Below are 23,953 nucleotides of genomic sequence, written 5' to 3'. Positions count from 1 at the left end.
GGATGGGCTTGGTGATAGTTTGTCACTGCTGTTAGCCGCCGCAGCTCCCGCAGTGCATTGAGATGCGCTGGGGGCCCGGGAGCACCCACGAAATCAGCGCCTATGTATCCTACTATTTCAGTGTTAACCCCAGTGGCAGGCACGAGTTATGAGAGAGAGGCAGGGACGTGCAATGAGGTAAATGGCTCAGGAGGCACTGCCTAGTACCAGAGCCAGATTTACACACAATGTATGAGCCAAAGAGTAGAAGTATATACTGCTGGAAACTCTGGTGTATACATTAGTATGACAGGAAAGGCTCTGCCCTACCTGCCTCACCTCACTGCACGCCCCTGGAGAGAGGAGTAAATGAGAGAGTTCTTACCCATAGGTGTGTCACAGTGTGTGCAAGGTGTGCACTGCCACACAACTAAAGCGACCCCAAATGAATTTCCAATAATACTTATGCATGGTGCGTAGAACGCTAAGCAGAGGAGAATGCTCTAAACAACGTCATACAGATGAAAGGGTTGTTGAGCAATGAGACTTTGCAGTGTTTCTCTGCTGCTAGAGCTAATGCAGACTTGCACTGCAGTGCTCACACACAGCAGAAGAGTAGGTTCTGGCAGCACTGATACACTGCTGTGATGACACATGGCAGGGTCATTGAGGTCCCAACATAGAGCTCATCCAGTCAGGATAGGATGAGGAGATAGAGATCCCTTCTGCTCTTTCTTCATTAGCTGAACTGGGCTGTAGCACAATTGTAAGTGGCATGTGGGAACAGGGCTATCTTAACATATAGGCACACTGGGCAGCTGCCCAGGTCCCCACAATTCTAGGGGCCTCCGAGCAATGGCAGGTGGTGGTCACACAATCAGAGCAGCCAGGCAAAATTCTCTACCTGCCTCCCAGCCATGCTGATTGGTGGATGGCTGGAGCTAACCACCAATCAGAATGCGAATAGCCATTCACTCACTATATGGAAGCATGTGGAGAGATGGTGCAGGGCCACAGGTGAGACATGTTATGATTTTTTATAGTTGGTTCCTGTGAATGGGTGGGCTAATGTATCATGTGTATATTTACTTAGCGGTGACTTGTTGCTAGTTCTGGCTGGTGGAAAAGCCAATGCTATGTAAATATACCTTTTTTTATGTCCAATATATTGGCTTCTGTGAATTATTCTTTATAAAACATGATGTTATACCACTTTTAAGGGGGGTACACACAGAGAGATGTGTGCTTAAATACTAAGCAATCTGACTAGATTGCTTAAAAATTAGGCACACATCGCTCCATGTGTATAGCCCATAGCGATAGCAATGCGCAGCCCCGCGCGTCGCTATTGCTGACTCTAGATTGGCCTATATGCAAGCCAAATCTAGCCAGATCGCTCACTTCGCCACTGGGTGAAGTGAGCATTTCTGTGGGGGTTTTACCCCTCGCTCAGCACACATTGCGCTGTGTGCTGAGCGTTCTGAGATGTGTGCTGAGCGATCTGTGCTAGATCGCTCAGCACACATCTCTGGGAAAAATCTGTATGTGTGTACCTCCCTTTAGACAGAAGAAGAAATTTCCGGGTCAAGTATTTGGACCCGATAATTTGCCAGGTCAGCCCGGGTCCTTTTCTGTTTGAGAGAATTAACCCAAGTTAAAAATCCAGAGAGTTAAACTTTTGACAAGAGTCAAAGCGCCGGGAATTGTGACCTGGGTTAACCCCATTACATATATAAGGACCTGGGTTGACCCAGCAAATTACCTGGTCCAAATGCTTGACCCGGAGATTTCTTCTTCTGTCTGAAAGGGGGTACAGGGCTGGGACCAGAAACCAACCCGAGCTTCAAATGTTGGGTAAGAGCCGGGTCTTCGACCACTTTTTGTCTGAAAGAGGTATAAGTAAATCAATGTTAGGGAAGCCAATCCCAACTTATATTTTCAATACCGGGATTCGGGATTTAATAAAATCTCAACTCCAGGATTCTGGAGATATCCGGGATACATGGCCCAGCACAGGCCCACAGGCAACAAATAAAGCTTTCAGGACCCCCAGCCCCCCACAGGAATAAAATAACTTTCATCGCCCCACCCCAGCCAGCCCAGCCACCACACCACAGGAATAAAATAACATACATCATCATGGCCCAGCCCCACAGGAAAAATATAGAACTTACATGTGCAGGCAGGGACAGTCCAGGTGCTCACTGTCAGACAGCAATACGGGTACCAGAATGTCAACTGTAGTGACTTCCATTCCCACCATGGTCCTAGTCTACAAGTCACAGACTCTAGAGCAGCCAGTGACATTTTGATTCAAATCCCGGTGTTTTTTTGCCAAAATTCCGGGAGTCCACCGATCCAGATACCGGAATTGGCCTCCCAAATCAGTGCTATTCAGTAAGTAAAATATATATAATAATGATATTGCTTTAGTAGCTTTATCCTGATGAAGGTGCTCCCAGTTATGGATCAGTGGGTCAACAGTCAGAAGGTTGACAACGTCCAGGTCCATGCCAAAAGGTCAACGTGCACAAAGTCGACATGGTCAAAAGGTCGACAGGATCAACAGGTCGGCATGGAAATGGCTGACACATGAAATGGTCGACATGAGTTTTTAATATTTTTGAGCCATCAAAATGTTCTTTCATTACCTGGACACCCGATTAGTACACTGCGTCCCCTTGCATGGCACGCTTTGCACGCCATGCCTCAGGCAAAGTGCCTCACTGTGCTCAGCAGCACAGGATACTATTCCAAATTGTAGTCCATGTGTATGGTAAAGTATGAAAAGTCCTGAAAATGGGAAAAAAAATCCAAAAAACTCATTGCGACCTATTCATGTGTTGACCATTGTCATGTCGACTCTTTGACCATTGTGACATTTTGACCATGTCGTCCATATGCATGTCGACCATTTGGTGTCGGCATATTGCTTGTTGACCATTTCACTGTCGACCTATCATCCGTATACCGTTGCTGCCCTAGAAAACTGAATTCCCTGTGAAAATTACATATAATACAGTAAATATGGTATTTTCTATACTAATACAGGTTGAGAATCCCTTATCCAAAATGCTTAGGACCAGAAGTATTTTGAAATCGGATTTTTTCGGATTTTAGAATAATTGCATACCATAATGAGATATCATGGTGATGGGACCTAAGTCTAAGCACAGGATACATTTATGTTTCATATACACCTCATACACACAGCCTGAAGGTCATTTTAGCCAATATTTTTAATAACTTTGAGCATTAAACAAAGTGTGTGTACATTCACACAATTCCTTGATGTTTCATATACACCTTATACACACAGCCTGAAGGTCATTTAATACAATATTTTTAATAACATTGGGGGTAATTCCAAGTTGATCGCAGCAGGAATTTTGGCCCTCATTCCGAGTTGTTCGCTCGGTAAATTTTTTCGCATCGCAGCGATTTTCCGCTTAGTGCGCATGCGCAATGTCCGCAGTGCGACTGCGCCAAGTAAATTTGCTATGCAGTTAGGAATTTTACTCACGGTTTTTTCTTCGTTCTGGTGATCGTAATGTGATTGACAGGAAGTGGGTGTTTCTGGGCGGAAACTGGACGTTTTATGGGAGTGTGTGAAAAAACGCTACCGTTTCTGGGAAAAACGCGGGAGTGGCTGGAGAAACGGAGGAGTGTCTGGGCGAACGCTGGGTGTGTTTGTGATGTCAAACCAGGAACGACAAGCACTGAACTGATCGCAGATGCCGAGTAAGTTTGAAGCTACTCAGAAACTGCTAAGAGGTGTGTAATCGCAATTTTGAGAATCTTTCGTTCGCAATTTCTCTATCGTCCTAAGTGGATGCTGGGGTTCCTGAAAGGACCATGGGGAATAGCGGCTCCGCAGGAGACAGGGCACAAAAAAGTAAAGCTTTACTAGGTCAGGTGGTGTGCACTGGCTCCTCCCCCTATGACCCTCCTCCAGACTCCAGTTAGATTTTGTGCCCGAACGAGAAGGGTGCAATCTAGGTGGCTCTCCTAAAGAGCTGCTTAGAGAAAGTTTAGTTTAGGTTTTTTTCTTTACAGTGAGTCCTGCTGGCAACAGGATCACTGCAACGTGGGACTTAGGGGGAAAGTAGTAAACTCACCTGCATGCAGAGTGGATTTGCTGCTTGGCTACTGGACACCATTAGCTCCAGAGGGATCGAACACAGGCCCAGCCGTGGAGTCCGGTCCCGGAGCCGCGCCGCCGACCCCCTTGCAGATGCTGAAGCGTGAAGAGGTCCGGAAACCGGCGGCTGAAGACTCCTCAGTCTTCATAAGGTAGCGCACAGCACTGCAGCTGTGCGCCATTTTCCTCTCAGCACACTTCACTGGGCAGTCACTGAGGGTGCAGAGCGCTGGGGGGGGGCGCTCTGAGAGGCAAATATAAACCTTATACAAGGCTAAAAATACCTCACATATAGCCCATAGGGGCTATATGGAGATATTTAACCCCTGCCTGACTGGAAAAATAGCGGGAGAAGAACCCGCCGAAAAAGGGGCGGGGCCTATCTCCTCAGCACACGGCGCCATTTTCTGTCACAGCTCCGCTGGTCAGAACGGCTCCCAGGTCTCTCCCCTGCACTGCACTACAGAAACAGGGTAAAACAGAGAGGGGGGGCACATTAATGGCTATATATATATATATTAAAGCAGCTATAAGGGAGCACTTAATATAAGGATATCCCTTGTATATATAGCGCTTTGTGGTGTGTGCTGGCAGACTCTCCCTCTGTCTCCCCAAAAGGGCTAGTGGGTCCTGTCTTCATTAGAGCATTCCCTGTGAGTTTGCGGTGTGTGTCGGTACGTGGTGTCGACATGTATGATGACGATATTGGTGTGGAGGCGGAGCAATTGCCAAATATGCAGATGTCACCCCCCAGGGGGTCGACACCAGAATGGATGCCTTTATTTGTGGAATTACGTGATGGTTTATCTTCCCTTAAACAGTCAGTTGAGGACATGAGGCGGCCGGACAATCAATTAATGCCTGTCCAGGCGCCTCAAACACCGTCAGGGGCTGTAAAACGCCCTTTGCCTCAGTCGGTCGACACAGACCCAGACACGGGCACTGATTCCAGTGACGACGGTAGAAATTCAAACGTATTTTCCAGTAGGGCCACACGTTATATGATTTTGGCAATGAAGGAGACGTTACATTTAGCTGATACTACAGATACCGTAAAACAGGGTATTATGTATGGTGTGAAAAAACTACAAACAGTTTTTCCTGAATCAGAAGAATTAAATGACGTGTGTGATGAAGCGTGGGTTGCTCCTGATAAAAAGTTGATAATTTCAAAAAAGTTATTGGCATTATACCCTTTCCCGCCAGAGGTTAGGGCGCGCTGGGAAACACCCCCTAAGGTGGACAAGGCGCTCACACGCTTATCCAAACAAGTGGCGTTACCCTCTCCTGAGACGGCCGCACTTAAGGATCCATCAGATAGAAAGATGGAAGTTATTCAAAAGAATATATACACACATGCAGGTGTTATACTACGACCAGCTATAGCAACTGCCTGGATGTGCAGTGCTGGAGTAGTTTGGTCAGAATCCCTGATTGAAAATATTGATACCCTAGATAGGGACAATGTTTTACTGTCGTTAGAACAAATAAAGGATGCATTTATCTATATGCGTGATGCACAGAGGGATATTTGCACACTGGCATCTCGGGTGAGTGCTATGTCCATTTCAGCCAGAAGAGCCTTATGGACACGACAGTGGACAGGCGATGCGGATTCAAAACGTCACATGGAGGTTTTGCCGTATAAAGGGGAGGAGTTATTTGGAGTTGGTCTATCAGACTTGGTGGCCACGGCTACTGCCGGGAAATCCACTTTTTTACCTCAAGTCACTCCCCAACAGAGAAAGGCACCGACCTTTCAACCGCAGCCTTTTCGCTCCTACAAAAATAAGAGAGCAAAGGGCTTGTCGTACCTGCCACGAGGCAGAGGAAGAGGGAAGAGACACCAACAGGCAGCTCCTTCCCAGGAACAGAAGCCCTCCCCGGCTCCTGCAAAAACCTCAGCATGACGCTGGGGCCTCTCAAGCGGACTCGGGGACAGTGGGGGGCCGTCTCAAAAATTACAGCGCGCAGTGGGCTCACTCGCAGGTAGACCCCTGGATCCTGCAGATAATATCTCAGGGGTACAGGTTGGAATTAGAGACGGATCCTCCTCATCGTTTCCTGAAGTCTGCCTTACCAACCGTCTCTTCCGAAAGGGAGAGGGTGTTGGAAGCCATTCACAAGCTGTACGCTCAGCAGGTGATAGTCAAAGTACCCCTATTACAACAAGGAAAGGGGTATTATTCCACTCTATTTGTGGTACCGAAGCCGGATGGCTCGGTAAGGCCTATTCTAAATCTGAAGTCCTTGAACCTCTACATAAAAAAGTTTAAGTTCAAGATGGAGTCACTCAGAGCAGTGATAGCGAACCTGGAAGAAGGGGACTTTATGGTATCCTTGGACATCAAGGATGCGTATCTACACGTTCCGATTTACCCCGCACACCAGGGGTACCTCAGGTTCATTGTTCAAAACTGTCACTATCAGTTTCAGACGCTGCCGTTCGGATTGTCCACGGCGCCTCGGGTCTTTACCAAGGTAATGGCCGAGATGATGATTCTTCTTCGAAGAAAAGGCGTATTAGTTATCCCATACTTGGACGATCTCCTAATAAGGGCAAGGTCCAGAGAACAGCTGGAGACAGCTTTAGCACTATCTCAAGAGGTGCTAAGACAACACGGGTGGATTCTGAATATTCCAAAATCCCATTTAATCCCGACAACTCGTCTGCTGTTCCTAGGAATGATTCTGGACACGGTTCAGAAAAAGGTTTTCCTTCCAGAGGGAAAAGCCAAGGAGTTATCCGATCTGGTCAGGAACCTCCTAAAACCAGGAAAAGTGTCAGTACATCAATGCACAAGAGTCCTGGGAAAAATGGTGGCTTCTTACGAAGCAATTCCATTCGGCAGATTCCATGCAAGAATATTCCAAAGGGATCTGTTGGACAAATGGTCAGGGTCGCATCTGCAGATGCACCTGCGAATAACCCTGTCACCAAAGACAAGGGTGTCACTTCTGTGGTGGTTGCAGAAGGCTCACCTATTAGAAGGCCGCAGATTCGGCATTCAGGATTGGATCCTGGTGACCACGGACGCCAGCCTGAGAGGCTGGGGAGCAGTCACACAAGGAAGAAACTTCCAGGGAGTATGGACGAGTCTGGAAAAGTCTCTTCACATAAACATTCTGGAACTAAGAGCAATCTACAATGCTCTAAGCCAGGCGGAACTTCTCCTGCAAGGAAAGCCGGTGTTGATTCAGTCGGACAACATCACGGCGGTCGCCCATGTAAACAGGCAGGGCGGCACAAGAAGCAGGAGTGCAATGGCAGAAGCTGCCAAGATTCTTCGCTGGGCGGAGAATCACGTGATAGCACTGTCAGCAGTGTTCATCCCGGGCGTGGACAACTGGGAAGCAGACTTCCTCAGCAGACACGATCTTCATCCGGGAGAGTGGGGTCTACATCCAGAAGTCTTCAACATGTTAATAGACCGTTGGGAAAGACCAATTGTAGACATGATGGCGTCTCGCCTCCACAAGAAACTGGACAAATATTGCGCCAGGTCAAGAGATCCACAGGCAATAGCTGTGGACGCACTGGTAACTCCTTGGGTGTACCAGTCAGTGTATGTGTTTCCTCCTCTGCCGCTCATACCAAAGGTATTGAAGATCATACGGCAAAGAAGAGTAAGAACAATACTAGTGGTTCCGGATTGGCCGAGAAGGACTTGGTATCCGGAACTTCAAGAGATGCTCACGGACGAACCGTGGCCTCTACCTCTGAGAAGGGACCTGCTACAGCAGGGTCCCTGTCTTTTTCAAGACTTACCGCGGCTGCGTTTGACGGCATGGCGGTTGAACGCCAGATCCTAAAAGGGAAAGGCATTCCAGAAGAAGTCATTCCTACCTTGATTAAGGCACGGAAGGAAGTCACCGTGAAACATTATCACCGCATTTGGCGAAAATATGTAGCGTGGTGCGAGGATCGGAGGGTTCCGACGGAGGAATTCCAACTGGGTCGTTTCCTACATTTCCTGCAATCAGGATTATCTATGGGTCTCAAATTGGGATCCATTAAGGTTCAAATTTCGGCCCTGTCAATATTCTTCCAAAAAGAATTGGCCTCTGTCCCTGAGGTCCAGACTTTTGTCAAGGGAGTACTGCATATACAGCCTCCTGTGGTGCCTCCGGTGGCACCGTGGGATCTAAATGTAGTTTTAGATTTCCTCAAATCCCATTGGTTTGAACCATTGAAAAAGGTGGATTTGAAATATCTCACATTGAAAGTGACTATGTTACTAGCCCTGGCCTCTGCCAGGAGAGTATCTGAATTGGCGGCTTTATCTTATAAAAGTCCTTATCTAATCTTCCATTCGGATAGGGCAGAACTGCGGACTCGTCCGCATTTTCTCCCTAAAGTGGTATCAGCATTTCATCTGAACCAACCTATTGTGGTGCCTGCGGCCACTAGCGACTTGGAGGACTCCAAGTTGTTGGACGTTGTCAGAGCCTTAAAAATATACATTGCAAGGACGGCTGGAGTCAGAAAATCTGACTCGCTGTTTATATTGTATGCACCCAACAAGTTGGGCGCACCTGCTTCTAAGCAGTCGATTGCTCGTTGGATTTGTAACACAATTCAACTTGCACATTCTGTGGCAGGCCTGCCACAGCCTAAAACTGTAAAAGCCCACTCCACAAGGAAGGTGGGCTCATCTTGGGCGGCTGCCCGAGGGGTCTCGGCATTACAACTCTGCCGAGCAGCTACGTGGTCGGGGGAGAACACGTTTGTAAAATTTTACAAATTTGATACCCTGGCAAAGGAGGACCTGGAGTTCTCTCATTCGGTGCTGCAGAGTCATCCGCACTCTCCCGCCCGTTTGGGAGCTTTGGTATAATCCCCATGGTCCTTTCAGGAACCCCAGCATCCACTTAGGACGATAGAGAAAATAAGAATTTACTTACCGATAATTCTATTTCTCGGAGTCCGTAGTGGATGCTGGGCGCCCATCCCAAGTGCGGATTATCTGCAATACTTGTACATAGTTATTGTTAACTAATTCGGGTTATTGTTAAGGAGCCATCTTTAAGAGGCCCTTTCTGTTGTCATACTGTTAACTGGGTTTAGATCACAAGTTGTACGGTGTGATTGGTGTGGCTGGTATGAGTCTTACCCGGGATTCAAAATGCCTCCCTTATTGTGTATGCTCGTCCGGGCACAGTACCTAACTGGAGTCTGGAGGAGGGTCATAGGGGGAGGAGCCAGTGCACACCACCTGACCTAGTAAAGCTTTACTTTTTTGTGCCCTGTCTCCTGCGGAGCCGCTATTCCCCATGGTCCTTTCAGGAACCCCAGCATCCACTACGGACTCCGAGAAATAGAATTATCGGTAAGTAAATTCTTATTTTTAAGAAGCTAAGATTCACTCCCAGTAGGCGGCGGCTTAGCGTGTGTAAAGCTGCTAAAAGCAGCTTGCGAGCGAACAACTCGGAATGAGGGCCTTTGTTAGCAGTTGGGCAAAACCATGTGCACTGCAGGGGAGGCAGATATAACATGTGCAGAGAGAGTTAGATTTGGGTGTGGTGAGTTCAATCTGCAATCTAAATTGCAGTGTAAAAATAAGCAGCCAGTATTTACCCTGCACAGAAACAATATAACCCACCCAAATCTAACTCTTTCTGCACATGTTATATCTGCCCCCCTGCAGTGCACATGGTTTTGCCCAACTGCTAACAAAATTCCTGCTGCGATCAACTTGGAATTACCCCCATTGTGTATTAAACAAAGTAAAAAAAAATCCGTATTTTGGAATATTCTGTATTTCGGAATATTTGGATATGGGATACTCAACCTGTACTATTTAACATACTCATAGAGAGTGGGACACTTCAAGACAGTTAGTGTTCAATATATGATCTATGAACTCATTTTGAAGGATGCTAACATACTTACTTAAGTGTTCAGTCTATGGGCGGGATGTACTAAAATGTCCGCTGCGCTGAACTGCATTGCGCTGCGCGAATAGCTATCATACCGCTGAGAAGCACCCACCCTCCGCCTCCTCCTCTCCCGGAGCAGCGCAGCTGCCTCCCTCCTTTCCCATCCCTGTGAAGAATGGACACCTGGGAGCAAACATCCATTCCCCCCCTACACCATCTCCTCCTCCCTCCACAGCCTCCACCTTTCCCGGCCGCGCAGCGACACCAGAACTGCGCACACTCTCCCTGCCCGGCGCTGGTTGCAGGCGGCAGTCAGTGAGCGGATAACACCGCCGCCTGTGTACTGTACCCTCTTACAACTCTGAAGCATGTTAGGGATCCTCCTCGGCCTCCCGGCGCTGTCAGTCTTTCCAAGCAGTTTCCGCATCATGTGATCCCTTTGTCTCCTGACTCCATTGGCTAGTGCATACAGTTCACGTGATGCTGAAACTTATTGGAAAGAATGACAGCACCTGGAGGCTGAGGAGGATTCTAACATGCTTCGGAGCAGTAAGACAGCTATTAGCGCAGCGCAATACAGCTCAGCGCAGCGTAGCATCTTAGTACATCCCACCCTATGGGCTCTATTTAGTAAAAATAAATTACTCCCTTTTGAAGCATTTCAAAACCAAGGGCCTAATTCAGACCTGATTGCAGCAGTGAATTTGTTAGCTAATGGGCAAAACCATGTGCACTGCAGGTGGGGCAGATGTAACATGTGCAGAGAGAGTTAGATTTGGGTGGCAGTGTAAATATTGGCTGCTGTATTTTTACACTGCAACTTAGATTTCAGTTTGAACACACCCCACCCAAATTTAACTCCCTCTGCCCATGTTATATCTGCCCCCCCCCCCCCCACAGTGCACATGGTCTTGCCCATTAGCTATCAAAGTTGCTGCTGCGATCAGGTCTGAATTACCCCCCATGTGCACTGCAGGTGGGGCAGGGCAGATATAACCTGTGCAGTGATAGTTAGATTTGGGTTTGGTGTGTTCAAACTGAAATCTAAATTGCAGAGTAAAAATAAAGCAGCCAATATTTACCCTGCACAGAAAAAAAATAACCCACCCAAATCTAACTCTCTCTGCACATCTTACATTTGCCCCACCTGCAGTGCACATGGTTTTGCCCATTAGAGAAAGAATTTGCTTTTACAATCCATGGTGAATTAGGCCCAAAATCCCAGACAGATACAATGATGTTGAGATCCGGGCTTTGTCCCGGCCATATCAGAATTTCCTTGACTCCTTGTTCTTTTTTACATGGAAGATAGTTCTTAATGACATTTTGAAGGGTTGTGTCTTTCATTTGCTACACTAAGTTTCCTTGGCCGACCACTGTGCCTACGGTCCTTAATGTTGCCTGTTTCATTGTGCTTCAATGCGGTGAAATACAGGCAGGTACTTATCTATTATGCAATACTATCAGGGAGGCGTCTGATTGGCTCCAAGTTTATTCTGCAGAAGAACAACGACATGAAAAAACAAAAGGGTTTTTCCCATGCACCCCAAGGGCCATTGTTTATTGCAGTTTAGAGAGGCATAGATGGGGCCAGTATTAGGAGGGCATGCTGGGTCCTGTAGTGCCATTTGGAGGATGCAGGGGCGACTCCAGGTAAGCTAACTTTCAATCTGAATATTTTTTTGTATGTGCCATTATCATGTGGCCTTACATTAAGCAATTATATGACACATAGTGCATATAATTATTATTGCTTTGTGTGAGTTTGGGGTGTGGTGCCACCTGGATTTGGTGTGGCCAGGCTGACTTGGGGTAGCACACCTTAATATTTATTTAGCACTTTTGTAACACTCCTATTTATTGTTCCACACACCCTTATTTTTGTATCACTTTCTAACACATAGCTCCTGCTTCTTTCCTACTCACACATAGTAACACTTTAGTATTTCAATGGTGTGCTGCCCTGGGGTGGTTGTGCCTGAGCCAGCTTTGTGGGGTCCGCACTCTGGACTTATACGGACCTCCAGTAATAGAAACACCTTGAAGTCGAGGCTTATCATATTTTTTGCAAAATATATGTAACTAAGAGCTCTACATTTTCTATGACCATACAGTATACAGGTCTTGTTACTAATAGCCCTTGTGGTGCGTGGGAAAAAAACCTTTTGTTTATTCTTGTCTAGAACAAGCCCCTCCCACAGCACCTGAGGAATGCTACCAGTTTGATTTGAGCAGTTTGCCATTATGTATTGCAGAAGATCAACGACCCCAAACATACAGCCAATGTCATTAAGAACTATTCTTCAGCTTAAAGAAGAACAAGGATTCCTGGAAGTGATGATATGACCCCCACAGAGCCCTGATCTCAACATCATTGAGTCTGTCTGGGTGGCCCACAGTCGAGGCTGCATACTGCTCCCCTCACCCCCCTGATCTGCCTACAGCCATGGTACAGTCCTCTCCCCATTCAACTCAAAGACACAGTTGGAACACTGCCCCAACAGCACATCAGTAGCGCCGTTCCATTTCCCCACTCCCTTCCCGCAGCAGCATCCGCTGCCAAGCACACAGCCGGCGGTGGAGATCTCGGAGAGGTAGACAACAGGGAACCAGAGACCTCAATACTTCAGAGAAGCGAAGCCGCTCTCTGGGGACTTTTCCACAACATACCTTGAGGGCTAAAACACACTACCCGGCTTTTGCCGGCCGGGAAAAAGCCGGACGGCTTTTTCCCGTGCCGGCATTGTAATGAACAATGTGAGGACTAGTGTCCTTAGACACTGCGCGGCCCCGGCCCGGCTGCCGGGTTGCAGCCGGGTCTCACCACTGAAAGGTCCGGCTGCCGGGCGGGCGCCTGGCTGTCTTTGCAGCCAGTAAACCGTGTGTGTGAAGGGGAGCTTTCACACACAACGGTTTTTACTGATGCCATGTCTGATGCTGCGCATGCGCACAGCATCACACACTGCTCAAAGCCATCCTGTGTGACAGACTCTGCCGGTTTCTCCCGGATGGCAAAAAGCCGGACAAAGTTTGTCCGGCTTTTTGCCCTCCGGGAAAAACCGGAGTGTGTGTTACAGCCCTTAGTGTAAGGTCTGTCCCAGCAACAACTGTTAATTAAATAAAGAGAAAATGAAATGGGGGTCCATTTATCAACAGTGATAAAACTTGCTGTGAATGATAAAACTTATTGCATATGATATATGGTGCTCCAGCCAATTAACTGCCAACTGTCATTTCTCTGACGTCCTAAGTGGATGCTGGGGACTCCGTCAGGACCATGGGGATTAGCGGCTCCGCAGGAGACAGGGCACAAAACTAAAGCTTTAGGATCAGGTGGTGTGTACTGGCTCCTCCCCCTATGACCCTCCTCCAAGCCTCAGTTAGGTTTTTGTGCCCGTCCGAGCAGGGTGCAATCTAGGTGGCTCTCTTAAGGAGCTGCTTAGAAAAAGTTTTTAGGTTTCTTATTTTCAGTGAGTCCTGCTGGCAACAGGCTCACTGCATCGAGGGACTTAGGGGAGAGAAGTTCAACTCACCTGCGTGCAGGATGGATTGGCTTCTTAGGCTACTGGACACCATTAGCTCCAGAGGGAGTCGGAACACAGGTCTCACCCTGGGGTTCGTCCCGGAGCCGCGCCGCCGACCCCCCTTGCAGATGCTGAAGATTGAAGGTCCAGAAACCGGCGGCAGAAGGCTTTTCAGTCTTCATGAAGGTAGCGCACAGCACTGCAGCTGTGCGCCATTGTTGTCACACACTTCACACCAACGGTCACGGAGGGTGCAGGGCGTTGCTGGGGGCGCCCTGGGCAGCAATGTATAATACCTTATTCTGGCTAAAAATACATCACATATAGCCCCTGGAGGCTATATGGATGTATTTAACCCCTGCCAGGTCTCAGAAAAATGGGAGAAGAAGCCCGCCGAAAAGGGGGCGGGGCCTATTCTCCTCAGCACACAGCGCCATTTTCCCTCACAGAAAGGCTGGTGGGAAGGCTCCCAGGCTCTCCCCTGCACTGCACTACAGAAACAGGGTTAAAACAGAGAGGGGGGGCACTTATTTGGCGATATGTTTATATATATATTAAAATGCTATAAGGGAAAAACACTTATATAAAGGTTGTCCCTGTATAATATAGCGTTTTTGGTGTGTGCTGGCAAACTCTCCCTCTGTCTCCCCAAAGGGCTAGTGGGGTCCTGTCCTCTATCAGAGCATTCCCTGTGTGTGTGCTGTGTGTCGGTACTTGTGTGTCGACATGTATGAGGACGATGTTGGTGAGGAGGCGGAGCAATTGCCGGTAATGGTGATGTCACTCTCTAGGGAGTCGACACCGGAATGGATGGCTTATTTAAGGAATTACGTGATAATGTCAACACGCTGCAAGGTCGGTTGACGACATGAGACGGCCGGCAAACCAATTAGTACCTGTCCAGGCGTCTAAAACACCGTCAGGGGCGTTAAAACGTCCTTTTACCTCAGTCGGTCGACACAGACACGGACACTGACTCCAGTGTCGACGGTGAAGAAACAAACGTATTTTCCTTTAGGGCCACACGTTACTTGTTAAGGGCAATGAAGGAGATGTTACATATTTCTGATACTACAAGTACCACAAAAAAGGGTATTATGTGGAGTGTGAAAAAACTACATGTGGTTTTTCCTGAATCAGATAAATTAAATGAAGTGTGTGATGATGCGTGGGTTTCCCCCGATAGAAAATTATTGGCGGTATACCCTTTCCCGCCAGAAGTTATGGCGCGTTGGGAAACACACCTTAGGGTGGATAAGGCGCTCACACGCTTATAAAAACAAGTGGCGTTACCGTCTTCAGATACGGACGCCCTCAAGGAGCCAACTGATAGGAGGTTGGAAAATATCCTAAAAAGTATATACACACATACTGGTGTTATACTACGACCAGTGATCGCCTCAGCCTGGATGGGCAGCGCTGGGGTGGCTTGGTCGGATTCCCTGACTGGAAATATTGATACCCTTGACAGGGACAGTATTTTATTGACTATAGAGCATTTAAAAGATGCATTTCTATATATGCGAAACTCTGGCATCAAGAGTAAGTGCGATGTCCATATCTGCCAGACGATGTTTATGGACACGACAGTGGTCAGGTGATGCAGATTCCAAACGGCACATGGAAGTATTGCCGTATAAAGGGGAGGAGTTATTTGGGGTCGGTCCATCGGACCTGGTGGCCACGGCAACAGCTAGAAAATCCACCTTTTTTACCCCAAGTCACATCTCAGCAGAAAAAGACATAGTCTTTTCAGCCTCAGTCCTTTCGTCCCCATAATATCTGCCCAGGGATAGAGGTAAGGGAAGAAGACTGCAGCAGGCAGCCCATTCCCAGGAACAGAAGCCTTCCACCGCTTCTGCCAAGTCCTCAGCATGACGCTGGGGCCGTACAAACAGGTGCGGTGGGGGGTCGTCTCAAGAGTTTCAGCACGCAGTGGGCTCACTCGCAAGTGGACCCCTGGATCCTACAAGTAGTATCCCAGGGGTACAGATTGGAAATTCGAGACGTCTCCCCCTCGCAGGTTCCTGAAGTTTGCTTTACCAACGTCTACCTCCGACAGGGAGGCAGTATTGGAAACAATTCACAAGCTGTATTCCCAGCAGGTGATAATCAAAGTACCCCTCCTACTACAAGTAAAGGGGTATTATTCCACACTATATTGTGGTACTGAAGCCAGACGGCTCGGTGAGACCTATTCTAAATGGAGTCACTCAGAGCAGTGATAGCGAACCAGGAAGAAGGGGACTATATGGTGTCCCTGGACATCAAGGATGCTTACCTCCATGTCCAAATTTGCCCTTCTCACAAAGGGTACTTCAGGTTCGTGGTACAAAACTGTCACTATCAGTTTCAGACGCTGCCGTTTGGATTGTCCACGGCACCCCGGGTCTTTACCAAGGTAATGGCCGAAATGATGATTCTTCTTCAAAGAAAAGGCGTCTTAATTATCCCTTACTTGGACGATCTCCTGATAAGGGCAAGGTCCAGAGAACAGTTGGAGGTCTGAGTAGCACTATCTCAAGTAGTTCTACGACAGCACGGGTGGATTCTAAATATTCCAAAATCGCAGCTGTCTCCGACGACACGTCTGCTGTCCCTAGGGATGATTCTGGACACAGTCCAGAAAAAGGTGTTTCTCCCGGAGGAGAAAGCCAGGGAGTTATCCGAGCTAGTCAGGAACCTCCAAAAACCAGGAAAAGTGTCAGTGCATCATTGCACAAGGGTCCTGGGAAAAATGGTGGCTTCTTACGAAGCGATTTCATTCGGCAGATTTCACGCAAGAACTTTTCAGTGGGATCTGCTGGACAAATGGTCCGGATCGCATCTTCAGATGCATCAGCGGATAACCTGTCTCCAAGGACAAGGGTGTCTCTTCTGTGGTGGCTGCAGAGTGCTCATCTACTAAAGTGCCACAGTTATGCATTCAGGACTGGGTCCTGGTGACCACGGATTCCAGCTTGAAAGGCTGGGGAGCAGTCACACAGGGAAAAAATTTCCAGGGAGTGTGATCAAGTCTGGGGACTTCTCTCCGCATAAATATACTGGAGCTAAGAGCAATTTACAATGCTCTAAGCTTAGCAAGACCTCTGCTTCAAGGTCAGCCGGTATTGATCCAGTGGGACAACATCACGGCAGTCGCCCACGTAAACAGACAGGGCGGCACAAGAAGCAGGAGGACAATGGCAGAAACTGCAAGGATTCTTCGCTGGGCGGAAAATCATGTGATAGCACTGTCAGCAGTTTTCATTCCGGGAGTGGACAACTGGGAAGCAGACTTCCTCAGCACGACCTCCACCCGGGAGAGTGGGGACTTCATCGAGAAGTTGTTTCCACATGATTGTGCACCGTTGGGAAAGACCAAAGGTGGACATGATGGCGTCCCGCCTGAACAAAAAACTGGACAGGTATTGCGCCAGGTCAAGAGACCCTCAGGAAATAGCTGTGGACGTTCTGGTAACACCATGGGTGTACCAGTCGGTGTATGTGTTCCCTCCTCTGCTTCTCATACCAAAGGTACTGAGAATTATAAGACGTAGAGGAGTAAGAACTATACTCGTGGCTCCGGATGGGCCAAGAAGGACTTGGTACCCGGAACTTCATGAGATGCTCACAGAGGACTCAGGGCCTCTGCTGATAAGAAGGGACTTGCTTCAGCAAGTACCATGTCTGTTCCAAGACTTACCGCGGGTGCGTTTGACGGCATGGCGGTTGAACGCCGGATCCTAAGGAAAAAAAAAAAGGCATTCCGGAAGAGGTCATTCCTACCCTGGTCAAAGCCAGGAAGGAGGTGACCGCACAACATTATCACCACATGTGGCGAAAATATGTTGCGTGGTGTGAGGCCAGGAAGGCCCCACGAAGAAATTTCAACTCGGTCGATTCCTGCATTTCCTGCAAACAGGAGTGTCTATGGGCCTCAAATTGGGGTCCATTAAGGTTCAAATTTCGGCCCTGTCGATTTTCTTCCAAAAAGAATTGGCTTCAGTTCCTGAAGTCCAGAAATTTGACAAGGGAGTACTGCATATACAACCCCCTTTTGTGCCTCCAGTGGCACTGTGGGATCTCAACGTAGTCCTGGGATTCCTCAAATCACGTTGGTTTAAACCGCTCAAATCTGTGGATTTGAAATATCTCACATGGAAAGTGACCATGATGTTGGCCCTGGCCTCGGCCAGGCGAGTGTCAGAATTGGCGGCTTTGTCTCACAAAAGCCCATATCTGATTGTCCATTCGGACAGGGCAGAGCTGCGGACTCGTCCCCAGTTTCTCCCTAAGGTGGTGTCAGCGTTCCATCTGAACCAGCTTATTGTGGTACCTGCGGCTACTAGAGACTTGGAGGACTCCAAGTTGCTAGATGTTGTCAGGGCCCTGAAAATATAGATTTCCAGGACGGCTGGAGTCAGGAAAACTGACTTGCTGTTATCCTGTATGCACCCAAAAAACTGGGTGCTCTTGCTTCTAAGCAGACGATTGCTAGTTGAATGTGTAGTACAATTCAGCTTGCACATTCTGTGGCAGGACTGCCACAGCCAAAATATATAAATGCCCATTCCACAAGGAAGGTGGGCTCATCTTGGGCGACTGCCGAGGGGTCTTGGCTTTACAACTTTGCCGAGCTGCTACTTGGTCAGGGGCACACCCTGGCTGAGGAGGACCTGGAGTTCTCTCACTCGGTGCTGCAGAGTCATCCGCACTCTCCCGCCCGTTTGGGAGCTTTGGTATAATCCCCATGGTCCTGACGGAGTCCCCAGCATCCACTTAGGACGTCAGAGAAAATAAGATTTTACTTACCGATAAATCTATTTCTCGTAGTCCGTAGTGGATGCTGGGCGCCCATCCCAAGTGCGGATTGTCTGCAATACTTGTACATAGTTATTGTTAAAAAAAAAAAAAAAAAATCGGGTTGTTATTGTTGTGAGCCGTCTGTTCAGAGGCTCCTACGTTTGTCATACTGTTAACTGGGTTTAGATCGCAAGTTATACGGTGTGATTGGTGTGGCTGGTATGAGTCTTACCCGGGATTCAATATCCTTCCTTATTGTGTACGCTCGTCCGGGCACAGTATCCTAACTGAGGCTTGGAGGAGGGTCATAGGGGGAGGAGCCAGTACACACCACCTGATCCTAAAGCTTTAGTTTTGTGCCCTGTCTCCTGCGGAGCCGCTAATCCCCATGGTCCTGACGGAGTCCCCAGCATCCACTACGGACTACGAGAAATAGATTTATCGGTAAGTAAAATCTTATTTTTAGGAGCTGAACACATGATATGATCTGACTGGATGGAGCACCATTTATCATTCATAACTAGTTTTATCACTCGTTGATAACTAATCCCCTTAGTTTGGAGCTATACTGTAAAAACAAGTGGTATATTTCAAACTCTTTTCACACTTTTTACTAAATAGACTTGTATATAATCCATGCAGTCTATGCTAATAGAGAAGCCTGAGCATGTCAGTATGCAATACTGAGATTAGCTGGGCTGTAAGTAAGCAGCTTCATCTCAACATGACCAGGGCTTAATTAGCATCCAGTTGAATAAACAAATGTATATATGATTGTGTGGTGGGATCAGCTGGCTGTTCACAGGCTTTGCCCTTGTACTCAAAGTACATAGTATGCCTCCATGTCTCCTAAGGTTCCTGGGCACTGTACATTTGTTGAACAGGATTGTTCAGAGTCTGACTTGAGCAGGGGCTGTGCACACAGTGGAAGTTTGCTAGAATGGAAAATCATTATGTGTCTGAGAAGCCCTATGACAGGTGTACTGATGTCTACGAACATGTGCTATAGCATAAGCATTTCTGTAATGGGTGCCCACACCACACACCCTGCACCCATATTTAATTACTCACCACTCTGAAGTCTTGCATCGGTGCTGCTGATGCTGGAGATATCACTCGGAAAATGTCGGGATGGCCAATTCATGGTGATTTGCGCATGCACAGTACAGAATTGTCTCCGGTAACATGTTGGGTACCATGTTTTTGGAGACCTGCACATGCGCACTAGGGATTAATCTTTGGGAACACGGCAGATGCCATGTTTCTAGAGACTTGCACATGCTCAGAGTCTGGGGCAGCACAGAGAGGAGGGGCCAACAGACAAGAGTGTCCACATGGGTCCCCCCGTCTTAAGCCATGCCTGAACTCCAGTAGCATTTTTTATTTTTATTATTACATTTCATTACTGCTATTTCATAAGTATTGTAAACTAGGTATAAAATAATATTAACATAGTTAATTCAGAATCAAAATTAGATTTACATTACAGGTCACTTTCAGGTACCTTCTTTCACAAAGTTTGGTTGTTTTTGACAAAAGTCCATTCTCTCAGTTTTTACTACATTTTAATAAAACCACACTGCAGTCATTCTCAATCTTGTTTCATAAACAGCATTTTAAATTTATACAAGCAGACAGGCTGTTTCTGAATCCATGGAAAACATAGGCCCTCATTCCGAGTTGATCGGTCGCAAGGCGAATTTAGCAGAGTTACACACGCTAAGCCTACGCCTACTGGGAGTGTATCTTAGCTTCTTAAAATTGCGACCGATGTAATCGCAATATTGCGATTACAAACTACTTTGCAGTTTCTGAGTAACTTCAACCTTACTCTGCCTGTGCGATCAGTTCAGTGCTTGTCGTTCCTGGTTTGACGTCACAAACACACCCAGCGTTCGCTCAGACACTCCCCCGTTTCTCCAGCCACTCCTGCGTTTTTTCCGGAAACGGTAGCGTTTTCAACCACACGCCCATAAAACGCCGTGTTTCCGCCCAGTAACACCCATTTCCTGTCAATCACATTACGATCGCCGGAGCGATGAAAAAGCCGTGAGTAAAAATACTATCTTCATTGTTAAATTACTTGGCGCAGTCGCAGTGCGAATATTGCGCATGCGTACTAAGCGGATTTTCATTGCGATGCGATGAAAAATACCGAGCGAACGACTCGGAATGAGGGCCATAGTAAATTTACCAATATGATTTACAGAGCCAATGCAAGTGCTTACCCTCCCCTTGCAGTACTTCTACAATCTCCTATAAGACTGCCAGATGCTAATAGCAGTTCTGTTTCCCCTGTTACACTGAACTTCATGAGGCAGTCAGAATTTCATGCGGCTTAGTATGCAGCTTATGAAACTGTATACTCGCTCAATTATAGGATAGGCTGGTATTATTCAGTTTCCTATCCCAGAGTGAATCGGATTTCAGAGTCCAGTGAAGAATACACAACATAGTTGTTATTAGCCTATAGATTCTATGTGGCTAATGGAGAGATGTATCAAGTGTTAGAGAGAGAAAGTGGAGAATGTGTCATTTAACTAGTCTTTGAAATGACTGCTTCATTAACTTTTCCTATTGCATCCTGTATACCTGATATTTTCTATTCCTTTTAATATTACTTGGAACAACATGCAAATGCCATTGTTATTTGGCCTTCTGACTACATTTTTCAATGACTCTATCGAATATGTCTCAACAGAGATGCTTCCTCCTTTTCTACACTGAATCAGGTAAATCTACATTGCAAAGTCTGCCGCCAGAGCCGGGGTCTGAGGCTAACCCTTAAGTAGACCTCACTCGAATATCTCCTCTACTAACATGGACTAATTTTTGGTTCCTCTCCAGAGAATTAAAGCTACATTTTGCACCATATTAAAGACAGCAGTTCAGAAGCTGAAATCAGAAACTGTTTCCATAAGTACCCATACAGATGCTGTTGAAAAGAAAACTGGTGACATCTGTAGATTTAAAGAAGTTATGAATCAAGAATTTTCTGACCCAAGTCTCGAGACCAGGTTGAAGACTTGGAGAACCGATGAAGTTACAACAACGTCTTAATCAGGAATATCCCTGAAACAGTTGAACCCTCAGAAGTTTTTGCTTACCTGGAAGGCATATTTCTACACATTTACCTGAAACATCCCCTAAGCATCTGCTCTTGGGCTGTCCCCATAGAGGCCTTAGAACTAAGGCACCCATGGAATAGCCTCCCTCTTCTCTCATGATTTGGCACCTAGCATGCTTAAGAACAGATCTCCCAACTGTATCCAAGGCTTTATTTTGCAATTAGAAAATGAAGCATCGTGGGTAGTCCCATTTGACCCCATCTTCTCTCACCAGGAATGTTGAACAGGATCAAGTGGGTTTCTTCTCCAACTTACTCCAACTTCCACTCCCAAGCTTCTTCTCTACTCCTCCTCTGGTCCTGTCCTTCCATGTGTCTTTTTGTACTTTATATGAATCTCCCCTCAGATGGGAATCCCGATTGGATATGTTTTAATGATACTAGTGGTTCTGGAGCATTTCCTCTTCCTCTGGAACTGATACCCGTTAATCTCCAGTTTGATCTTATTTGAATCCTCCATCTCCATACAGTTTTTTGTTAATCGAGACTTGAAAATATTTACTTCTTTTTGCTGATTTTTTCTCTCACCTTCTCTCCTCCCTTCTTTATCTTTCTGTCTATATCTTTGTGTGTTTCTGTTTTAGGTTGGTCCAGACGAGGAGGATTGAGCTTCTGAACCCTTGGTCTTTAATACAGCTGATTAATAGAATAAATTTCACATCATTATTTTAGTTGTTGTGAGCTCATTGCTGTTAACTGTTATTACTGTGACACATTGCATGCCAGCTCACTTAAATATTTAGCATGATTCCTACTGTGGGTGACGGGTCCAGAGGACCCACTTTCTTCCTTTATAATTACATTAGATGGATTCGCTACCTTTTCATAGAGCAACAATTCCCTACCTCTTCTCAGCAGTTGCACCTGACCCCCATCTCTCCTCTGCCACTTCTATCTTTTAGTATTTTACTTCTGCCTCCCCCGATGGTCTTGCCCAAGGCCCTGTTCAGAGTCCATTGTGACCTTGGTCATTTCTAGAAACATTTTCCATGTCTTCTTTGTTGTAGTCTCCACTCTCCCTTTTCCCACAACTATGTTTGCTTTCTGCTAGCTACTGTAGTTTCTAACTCTGTTGTGTCCTTACTTGACCCGAATCCATTGTGCCAGCCCCACAAATATTATAGTTTTCCCTATGTAAAAAACAGGACCCTCCTCTCTCTGGTAGTCTAAACATTTACTTTTAGGGTCCTATATACACTGATAGGTGAAACAAAATCTGTCAGGTGAAACAAAATCCCCAATAAGCCACGGCCAACACTGGCTTATCAAGGCTAATTGGATAACCCCCAGTGAGATAATTATCTGCGGTAATTTACCACAGGGAGAGGATAAAAAAGTGCAGGGGAAATACTAATTTATTGTTTTTTGTTTGTTTTTCTAAGATATGTTTTGTTGAAAAATGTTCAATGCATAGGGAGAGGGATACAGGAAGAGAGAGAGGGGGTAAGGAGTGTGAAAAATAGGACAAATCCCATGTCCAGAACATTTGTAATACTTAAAGCTTCACCATGTCAGAATACTGTACATGAAAAATTCTAACATTGATGATGGCAAAATGAAACTAAAATATTATTCAGTACGAATGAGATTCTAAGGAAGCTTGACCCATGTGCTAATCCTACCCAGATGGACAGCTACCCAAGAGCATACAAACCAAAGATGATAGGGGAAGATGCACTTCATGAGGGGCCAACCAAGAAGACCATGGGCAGTATCTAATTACTCATCCTTCATATATGATCAAAAATCTCACCAGCATTACCTCACCACATTCTGTCTGTTGTTCTTGTTGATTAAAATAAAGATATTACAAAAAAAAATTAAAAAAAGATTACCAAAAATGTACACATGGCTTTTGAGAATTTTATTAAGGATTTTATTGAGAGTTTTATTTTTAACCGACCTCTTATTGAGGCTGAATTTGGCAACCACAACTTGCTGTCCACCATAGAAAAAAATACTATTCATATGAATCAATATACATATGCATATTTTCTCTGTGTACAATAAATTATTCCCATAGCGTGTGTTATACTAAACATGCATACTAAAAATAAAGTACAAAGTTACCCAGATTTACTGTTAGGTTTTATCTTCTCTCCAAACAAGATTGAAATGGAAATGTGATCAGCCCTATTTAGCCGTTACTACCAATAAGCCTCAGGATACCTGGGAGGCAAAAGCAGAGCTTTCTGTATGAGTTTTAAATGTCAGTCTGGTTCATTTTCCAATCTATTAAACAAAGAAATTTCAGTTATTTTATTCCAGCAGGTATGTATGTTTGTAAAACCACATGTGGTTGTTACAGTCAGGGTTCTCTACCAACTGAAAGTTCTTTACTAAAGGGCCCCATACACTAGATAGACTGATATGTCTAGAGGCTGAAGTCGGGGTGATTTCCCTAAGAACCCTCCCGGGAGCTTCCTATACGATTCAAAATGATTTGGTACAATTTGACTTTTTTTGCATGCAATATATCGCCTGCGATATGTCACGCGGTGACATATCGCAGGTGAT

At 46.4% G+C, this 23,953-nt stretch overlaps 1 long non-coding RNA gene across 1 annotated transcript in view; it reads left to right on the top strand.

The window, feature by feature from the left end:
• Positions 1–23,266, top strand: part of LOC134932295 (uncharacterized) — a 63,192-nt gene extending 39,926 nt beyond the window's left edge. The window contains exon 3 of the long non-coding RNA XR_010179299.1: positions 21,011–23,266. This is a non-coding gene — a long non-coding RNA (uncharacterized LOC134932295). The remainder of the gene's footprint in view (positions 1–21,010) is intronic.
• Positions 23,267–23,953: the final 687 nt, after the last annotated feature.

This window comes from Pseudophryne corroboree, chromosome 6 (genome assembly GCF_028390025.1).
Source record: "Pseudophryne corroboree isolate aPseCor3 chromosome 6, aPseCor3.hap2, whole genome shotgun sequence".
Lineage (NCBI taxonomy): Eukaryota > Metazoa > Chordata > Amphibia > Anura > Myobatrachidae > Pseudophryne > Pseudophryne corroboree.
Note: the sequence above shows the minus strand (reverse complement) of the source record. Positions and strands in the feature narration are given on the sequence as shown.